Here is a 1,048-nt window from a genome sequence, read left to right on the forward strand (position 1 = left end):
TGTTTTGCGTCCAACAATATTTTTTGTCACCATGTTTATTCTCCTTTATCTTTCTGTTTTTAAATCCAAATGTCCTCATATTGACTTGCCACCACTATGGGGATAGAGTGGTTAAGGCATGGGGCAGTATTGTTTCCCCTTACATTATGTATCAGGTTTTGCATGTGGGACAGGAAGTAGACCTTTTTCTTTCCATCTGACCCAACATGGATTGTGACAAACTGAAATTGCCACAGTGTTGCTACATTGCTGGCTTACTTTTTGCCCATTTACCATAAAGGAAAAGGTTGACACAAACGTCTTGGTAAGTTTAATAGTAAAGGCCAGTTTTCAAATGATTTACTAGCACTGAGCAGCAGCACTGAGCAGCAGCACTGAGCAGCAGCACTGAGCAGCAGCAGAGACAGACAATCTACAGGACAACTTGGCCAACAACAGGCTAGGCATTAGCCTCCACCACCAGGCCAGGCCAGGAGCCTCCGACACCAGGCTAGGCATTAGCCTCCACCACCAGGCCAAGCCAGGAGCCTCCGACACCAGGCCGGGCCAACCACCACCACCAGGCCAAGCCAGGAGCCTCCACCACCAGGCCAAGCCAGGAGCCTCCGACACCAGGCCAGGCCAACCACCACCACCAGGCTAGGCATTAGCCTCCACCAAACCAAGCCAGGAGCCTCCGACACCAGGCCAGGCCAACCACCACCACCAGGCTAGGCATTAGCCTCCACCACCAAACCAAGCTAGGAGCCTCCGACAACAGGCCAGACCAACCACCACTAACAGACTAGGCCCCCAGCCTCCACACCAAGCCAGCCTACCAGACCAAGCCCCAGCCTCCAACGCCAGGCCAGCCACCACCACCAGGCCAGAACCCAGCCACCACCACCAGGCCAGGACCCAGCCTCCACCACCAGGCCAGGCCAACCACCACCACCAGGCTAGGCATTAGCCTCCACCACCAGGCCAAGCTAGGAGCCTCCAACACCAGGCCAGGCTAGGAGCCTCCGACACCAGGCCAAGCTAGGAGCCTCCGACACCAGGCCAAGCT

General features: G+C 55.6%; 1 protein-coding gene across 4 annotated transcripts in view; it reads left to right on the forward strand.

Annotated features, from left to right (window-relative positions):
* The window catches only part of brd8 (bromodomain containing 8), a 32,095-nt gene that overhangs the window by 25,099 nt on the left and 5,948 nt on the right, over positions 1-1,048 (forward strand). The window lies entirely within an intron of this gene.

The sequence above is a fragment of the Cyprinodon variegatus genome, unplaced genomic scaffold, assembly GCF_000732505.1.
Source record: "Cyprinodon variegatus isolate N-32 unplaced genomic scaffold, C_variegatus-1.0 Scaffold267, whole genome shotgun sequence".
Classification (NCBI taxonomy): Eukaryota; Metazoa; Chordata; class Actinopteri; order Cyprinodontiformes; family Cyprinodontidae; genus Cyprinodon; species Cyprinodon variegatus.